General features: G+C 44.6%; 1 protein-coding gene across 3 annotated transcripts in view; it reads right to left on the bottom strand.

Moving 5' to 3' along the window:
- Window positions 1-7,622, bottom strand: part of ANKIB1 (ankyrin repeat and IBR domain containing 1) — a 102,280-nt gene extending 94,658 nt beyond the window's left edge. For all 3 annotated transcript variants that reach the window (XM_076331523.1, XM_076331524.1, XM_076331522.1), the window contains exon 1: window positions 7,124-7,622. The gene's annotated coding sequence lies outside the window, so the exon portion shown is untranslated. The remainder of the gene's footprint in view (window positions 1-7,123) is intronic.
- Window positions 7,623-7,647: the final 25 nt, after the last annotated feature.

Consider the following 7,647-nt stretch of genomic DNA (forward strand, 5'->3'; position numbering starts at 1 on the left):
AAAGGATTTCAATGTATCAGATTTAAAGATACTACATGAAGAAGAAAAAATCTGCCTCCATGAAATGTATTTTAGTACCTTAAGTTAATCCAGAATTTGAAAACAAGCGATGGACCTTTTCTTCAATAAGCATTTATTATCTTCCTACCTCTGATAATGACTCCTGATAAAAAACCCCACACTTAAATATAAGAACTTACTCCACATTACAGAAAAATGGCCCCAAATCACAAACATTTCTTAAAGTTGTATGTAGGAGGTGTAAATCACAAGTGGTGATTTATGTAAATCACAAGTGGTGATTTACTTTCTTGCTTAATAGAGAGAATAACCTACAACCAATTGGTCTCTTAGATAGCAAAACAACACTTTAGGTTCTTTTGGTTTTCAAAGCCCATTGTCCAGTTACTAGAAGTCAAGGTTCTTAAACCGACTTGTATTGTATACAGTCTTGCAGATGGTCCAGAAATCAATCATTCTTGATCTTTTCCTCTAAACTGTGCTTTGTTTCAGAATGCTAAAGTGAGAGAGGGCTATGCCTTTGCACTTGATTGTCAATTGTAAATATAAATGGAATAGTTCAGATCATTCCAGCAAACTTAAGGATTCACTCAAAATACCACAGTGACTTGAAAATGCCTAGACTGTATTTTTGACAACAGCCTTTATAATAAAGCAAGGACTAAGTGGTTCACAGCAGTTTAAAAATACTGCTTTAAAATGAGTACACACACCATTTGGCTACCACATGACAGCCCTTATTCCATGGAACTTGATGACTGCAGTATTTCCAAAAGTCTTTTTGGTTTATTTACTCGTATGCTTCTGGGGTGCTATTTTCACAATAAAAGCATATGTCAAAATTGAATACATATTTTTTGCTGCTGTTATTTTTGTTGGAGAGAAAAGGAAAACCTAAATGCAGCAAAGAGATATAGAGAAGAAGCAGCCAATAACTAAGTTTCTACTTCCCGGAATGCTATACAGCGTGGCAGACTATACCACCAAAGTTCTTCAGGTACATCAAAATGGTAAGCACAAGCCACTGGAAAACTCCCCTAAGTAGGGAAAATCCCCAAGACATTTCATAAAGTTTTCTCCAACATAGAAGCCTGCACACAAGAACTATTTTATACATAATTAATAATACACTGCCTCAGTTGTCATGATGTAATATTTAAACTACAGTAACTTATTGTCAAAGAATAATCATAGAATAGAATCATAGAATCATTGAGGTTGGAAAAGACCTCTAAGATCGAGTCCAACCGTCAACCCAACACCACCATGCCCACTGAACCATGTCCCTAAGCGCCTCATCTACACGTCTTTTAAATACTTCCAGGGATGGGGACTCAACCACTTCCCTGGGCAGCCTGTCCCAATGTTTAACCACTCTTTCAGTAAAGAAATTTTTCCTCACATCCAATCTAAACCTCCCCTGCCGCAACTTGAGGCCATTTCCTCTCGTCCTATCGCTAGTTACTTGGGAGAAGAGACCGACACCCACCTCGCTACAACCTCCTTTCAGGTAGTTGTAGAGAGCGATGAGGTCTCCCCTCAGCCTCCTTTTCTCCAGGCTAAACAACCCCAGTTCCCTCAGCCGCTCCTCATAAGACTTGTTCTCCAGACCCCTCACCAGCCTCGTTGCCATATATAATGTCACTATAATGTCACTATAATGTCACTATAATGTCACTATAATGTCACTATAATGTCACTATAATGTCACTATACTGCAGGCTGTGTGCAAACATTGATTCCTAGGTGCAAGTTTACGCACCTACATAAAACCTACTTTTAGAGGATTCATTTTGGCCCCTTGTCTTCCTTGTCAGTACAGAACTGAACAAGAAAAGTTACAAGAGGAACTCTACAGACAACACTCTCACGCAGCTGCTCCGTAAAGCCACCCCAGCCAGGAAGGATCCCACTTCCACTTCCCTGCAGTAATCCATTTACAACCTGTTACTGTATTTTTACTGCAATTATCCTTCAACAGTCACAGTTCAGAATTTATGTGCTTTAAAATATAAATCAAAGCAAAACCACTAAATGAAAATATCTCTTAAGGAACTCCAACAAAACACCAAGAAAAGTCAAGGATACTAGCAGTACTACAAATTAGCTTTAGGTCAAAAGAAGTGTTTGTCTTATCTAAAAACATGGTGATTCTCTTGTTTGGAAGACAGAAGAGTTAAGGATACACATAAATGTGAATTTGAAATGTCAATCTATATAATATGAGAGACGTTAGCAACTTGTGAAAATTACTTTCAATTACTAAAAACAAGAATACAGGAAGAGGATCGGAGAAATAACAAGGACTCCCTCAGACCACCTCTGCACACCAACAAGAGAAAACCCTGGCTGATTTTACACAGACACCTATTTTATTTCTTTTTCTTTTTGTAGTACGATTTAAGGTATGTCAGACTAAAAACAAAGCAGCAGAAAGTAAGGACTGTACTGTTAACAAAGCATGGAGGGTAAAGGAAATTCAGAAAATGTTTTAAAAAAAGACAACAAAGCAACTGACTAGTATCTGTTTTTCTCCAAAGTGATTTTTGGACTAATAAACTGAAGATATTCCGCTATTGCTACACTTATTTGTATAGCACTCCACTTCGAGTATTTTTTGAGATGAGACAGATAAATAGATACACATATATGTATAAAACCAGAAATTAAGACAGTCTGGAATGCAAAACATACAATTTCACTGATACTAGAGAAGACAATCTAATATTCCTCAGAAAAAAAAAAATCACAGAATGTTTTGGGTTGGAAAGGACCTTTAAAGATCATCACATCCAACCCCCCTGCCATGGGCAGGGACATCCTTCACTAGGTCAGGTTGCTCAAAGCCCCATCTGACCTGACCTTGAACACTTCTAATGATGGGGCATCCACAACTTCTCTGGGCAACCTGTGCCAGGGTCTCACCACACTCATCATAAAAAATTTCTTCCTTACGTCCAATCCAAATCTACCCTCTTTCAGTTTAAAACCATTGCCCCGTGTCTTGTCACTACAGGCCTTGGTAAAAAGTCTGTCTTTCTTGTAAAGCCCCCTTTAAATATTGAAACGCCACAACAAGGTCTCCCTGGAGCCTTCTCTACTCCAGGCTGAACAATCCCAACTCTCTCAGCCTTTCTTCATAAGAGGGGTGTTCCAGCTCTCTGACCATTTTCGTGGCCCTCCTCTGGAGCCACTCCAACAGGTCCATGTCTGTCTTCTACTGGAGAAGAAAGCTGGACACAGTGCTCCAGGGGGAACCTCATGAGAGTGGAGTAGAAGGGGAGAATCACCTCTCTTGACCTGCTGGCCACACTTCTTTTTATGTGGCCCAGGATACAGTTGGCTTTCTGGGATGCGAGTGCACATTGCTGCCTCATGTCCATTTTTTCATCCGTCAGTATCCTGAAGTCCTTTTCTGCAGGGCTGCTCTCAATCCATTCATTCCCCACTCTGTACTGACACTGGGGATTGCCCTGGCCCAGGTGGAAGACCTTGTGCTTGACCTTCCACAATGGCAAATAAAGACTATTTTTACTGGTTCTACTTTAAATCTGGAAGACATTTAGAGGTTCTAAAAAAAAAAAAAAAAAAGTAGTTTTTAAACATTAGGTAGACTTCTCTGTCTTGAACTTTTAATGTAATGCAATCTTGCATGAAATATCCTTTTCTCCTGAAAATTTACACATACGTGTGACTTCAAAAATGCTCCACGGAGAAGTATGTGGCATGTATTTTGGGAGGGGGGAGGGAAACCAGTAAGAGTCTTGTCTGATGATAATGGTGTTGAAAACACAACTTTCCCTGTCATTTTGAACATTTCAGAATTTCCACAGGGCTGCTCTTCAAGCAAAACAGATGTCTCTTTGCTATGTATCATTATCAATTATGCAAATACAGTAATGTGATTAGAAACGTAATGGGTTCAGCACACACATTTGTAACCTCCAGCTTCTCAATTTTCTTTCTTACTGGTGTGAGTCACCTTAGCAAAGGCGACAAAATTTCACCAGTGACAACAGCAGACAGCAACCTCAAGTTTTCAGATTCCAAGATGAAGTCAATTAACTAGTCAGGTAATGGTAACTACATGACATCTCAACAGCAAAGTTAAAACAAACAGAAAAACCCCCAAACTCACACATACACAAAACAACAACAAAAAACTAAAACAAAAAACTAGAACAAAACCCAAAAAACACTAAAAAAAAACCCCACAAACCCTGCTAGCCAAACTAGTTAACAATTAATAAACAAAGCTCTATTACTGAAACAAAAAGCAACGTAGTGCTAATCAATCACAGCAGAGATGTCACAGACCAGTGGGTGAGAAACTGCTCAGGACAGATTAAATCAGCCATAGTGTTAACAAGGTCTTCTTAGTGAACAAAGACGTAATGACATTTTCTAAAACCATTTTTTTTATAGTTGTTTCACTGAACAAAAGCTAACAGATGTAGAAGACATTCCCTTTTAAACTTACATGTTTAGTTTCCTTTTGTTTTCTGGAGTGTCTATGCCTGACACAAACATGTAACAAACAGATATGTGTAAACTTACTTACAATACAAAACTATGTCTAGGAAACTCCATGTTCTTTCAATAAGCCTAATCGTGTACTTACACATTGTCATGGTTTAACCTCAGTTGGCAACTGAGTACCACACAGCCACTCGCTCGCTCACTCCCCCCACCCCCGGTGGGATGGGGGAGAGAATTGGAAGAGCACAAGTGAGAAAAACTCGTGGGTTGAGATAAAAACAGTTTAATAATGGAAATAAAATAATAATATAATATAATAATAATAATAATATACAAAGCAAGTGATGCACAACGCAATTGCTCAGCACCCGCCAACCGATGCCCAGCCAGTCCCCGAGCAGCGGCCCCCCCAGCCAGCTTTCCCCAGTTTATGTACTGAGCATGACGCCACATGGTATGGAATGTCCCTTTGGCCAGTTTGGCTGTGCCCCCTCCCAGCTTCTTGTGCACCTCCAGCCTTCTCAGTCGGTAGAGCATGGGAAGCTGAGAAGTCCTTGACTAGTGTAAGCACTACTTAGCAACAACTAAAACATCGGTGTGTTATCAACATTGTTCTCACCCTAAATCCAAAACACTGTACCAGCTACTAGGAAGGAAATTAACTCCATCCCTGCCGAAACCAGGACACACATGTACATACCTAGTCCTATCTAGACGTGTATGGCACAAGTAAAAATTAGAGGGACTGCGCAAAACTTACTTGCTTAATTTTTGTCTTTTGGCTACTGATACTATTATTATTATTATAATAGTGCCACTGTTGTTCTTTTTTTTTCTTTTTTAAAAATTAATTTTAATTCATAATATTCTGCTGATGCATATATATATATGAAGACTGGGCACCACCAACATGGTTTAGCTTTTTAATAGATTTCTAGTAATACTTTTATTTAGGAGTAATACGTTATATTATAAAAATATTTTATTCTTTTGTTTAAGGACTAAACTAAAATTTGTTAAAGAAAGAATTGCTTGAGTACAGGACCACAGAAAGTCTTGGAATTAGTTTCCAGAAACCTCTTCTGTACTTTGGTCTTATTTGTAAGGACAGCCATTTACTCTTTGCGTGTCCAGGAAAAAAAAAAACGAAAACAAGTTGCTATAAATTCTACCACTTCACTTCTGTGTAGACACCTCAACTGAATAAGCCACATGTTGTTAGAACTTGAAAAATGCTGTTGCTTTCCATATGACTAAAGCCTCCCCGCCCCCCCCCCCCCCCCCCGGAAGAACAGTATTTTTCCCCTGTACCCAAGAGAGATTAAAGAGAAATTAACGCTTTGTATTGAAAAATCAAAGAGATGAAAGTAAGGATAAAACACCCATAAGCTTAAGGAACACACAGTATCTTCTCGTTGCTAACCTCTACAGCTAATAATTCCCTCAAAAGTGGTCTCTCTCTTTAGGGAATGTACTTAAATTACGGTACACCTACTGGTGTTATGTCTACAACTAAAACTATTTCTGGAACTGGTGAGCACAGAAATGCACTCAAAAAAAAAAGCAAAATCGACAATGCTTAGTAATGATGGAGGGGTCTATGCAAACAATTTAAGCTGTGCTATTAGCGCCTTACTCTGCAGAGCACGTTTTTGTGACTCCACATTTCCTGTGCATACTATTTGAACTGTAAATAGAAGACTGAGCAGTCATGAATTATCAAAGTTCTTCATTTTAAAAAGCTGCCCAATTTCCAGCATATGTTTAGACATGCCTGGGAGAGCAATACTGCTACTTACATAAAACTATTACAGTACCAAGGCTCAAATTTTTCTCTGAGGAAAAAAAAAAAAACCACGAAATTGTGAGCGTTCAATTTCACTCAAGAAAGACTGTTTAGGACGGCGTCACCCAGCCCAGAAGCAAGGTTACGCTGTCACAGCTCACCCAGCAGCACATGCTCCCACTCTGGCTACTCACACTTTTCCCCTTTTGCCTTCAAGGCAGGATTTCCAGGCTACGAACAGGGCGGGCATGTGCTCAACAGCGGGAGCTGGCTGAAGCCAGGCCATCGGGCAGCTCCAAACTTTCCGACAGTCCCGGGCGAGGGCACCCCGCCGCCCCGGGGCTGCTGCTGCCGAGCCCCCCACGCGGCCGGTTTCCGGGTGAGACTCCCCGCTCTCCGCGGCGCCTGGCGAGACCCTGGGCCGGAGGCGGCCTCGCTCCCCTCCATAAACAAGCCCGGCGGCCCGCCGTCTCCCGCCATTACGCTTCCCCACAGCCCCCTGCCCACCGGGACCCGCGCTGCGGGCGGCCGTCCCCACACCGGCAGCGCCGCCGCGCCCGGGGCCGGCCAGCCTCGATAACCTGCGGCTTGTTTACCTCCGCACGCCGGCGCGCCCCTCTCCTCTCACCTCCTCCGCGCCGCTCCCCTCGCCTGCCGGCGGCGCCGAGGAGCCGAGGCGCCCCCGGAGCCGCCTCCCGGCCCGCCCCACCCGCGATGCGACGGGCTGCCGACGCCCAGATGTGCAAAGTCTCGCCTCGCCCTCTCGCAGCCCCGCGGACCCCGCCCGAGCCTCCCCAGGCGGCGCCGGGATCGCCGCCAGCGCCGCGGGGCACTCACCGGCTCCTCACAGGGGCTCTCCCCGGCCCTTCCCGGCGCCTCCGCGCCCGCCACCCAGCGCCTCCATTTGCTCAGCGGCTGCTCCTCTCTCCCTCTCCCCCGCTCCGGATACGGCGCCCTCTGGAGTGCCCGCTCCTCCGGGGCTCCAGCCCGCGGACAGCCGGGGCCGTCACTCGGCGGCTGAAGCCGTGGGGAGCGCCCGCCCGGCGGCGAGGCTCCCTGCGCGCAGGCAGGGCGTTGCGGCTACCACCGTCTCGCTGCCCCTTTGTTCGGCGGCGGCTCCTGGCGGCGTGGCGGTGCTGACAGCTGCGGGTGGCGCGGCCCGGGCGGGCGCTTCGCCTCAGCACCTCCCTGCCTGCCAGCAGCGCCTCATGCTCCCGGCCCAACCCGCAGCCCGGTCTCTCTCCCTCTTTCTCCGCCCGCGGTCAACAACCGGCGGCGGCAGCAGAAGTTCAGGCCGCCGACCCGGAAACTCATCGGCAGCCGAGGCCCGCAGGACTCCGACGGGAAGCGGATCCGCCGAG

The sequence above is a fragment of the Aptenodytes patagonicus genome, chromosome 2 (genome assembly GCF_965638725.1).
Source record: "Aptenodytes patagonicus chromosome 2, bAptPat1.pri.cur, whole genome shotgun sequence".
In the NCBI taxonomy this organism is placed as follows: Eukaryota; Metazoa; Chordata; class Aves; order Sphenisciformes; family Spheniscidae; genus Aptenodytes; species Aptenodytes patagonicus.